The sequence below is a fragment of the Penaeus monodon genome, chromosome 27 (assembly GCF_015228065.2).
Source record: "Penaeus monodon isolate SGIC_2016 chromosome 27, NSTDA_Pmon_1, whole genome shotgun sequence".
NCBI lineage: Eukaryota > Metazoa > Arthropoda > Malacostraca > Decapoda > Penaeidae > Penaeus > Penaeus monodon.
Window position 1 is genome coordinate 39,244,399 of NC_051412.1, and position 211 is coordinate 39,244,609.

A 211-nucleotide genomic window follows, 5' to 3' on the forward strand; every position below is an offset into this window, starting at 1 on the left:
AGCGTGGCATTAGCCAGTCCCTCATTTCTATGAATGCAAGAATGTGGTTCGTGTTACTACTGATACCGTATGTAAAACTAGCATCAAGAGAGTCACCCATGACAATGAATGTAATATTTAAAAGAAACGCTCGGATATAACAAAAAGGAAGTATGAAACGGATATTTTCATGTGATTCTATGTCAGAAAGTCAAAGTATTTCTTATTAACG

At 35.5% G+C, this 211-nt stretch overlaps 1 protein-coding gene across 1 annotated transcript in view; it reads left to right on the forward strand.

The window, feature by feature from the left end:
* LOC119590847 (Kv channel-interacting protein 4-like) overlaps window positions 1-211 on the forward strand; it is a gene marked incomplete at its 5' end in the record, with an annotated part of 49,453 nt that overhangs the window by 47,360 nt on the left and 1,882 nt on the right.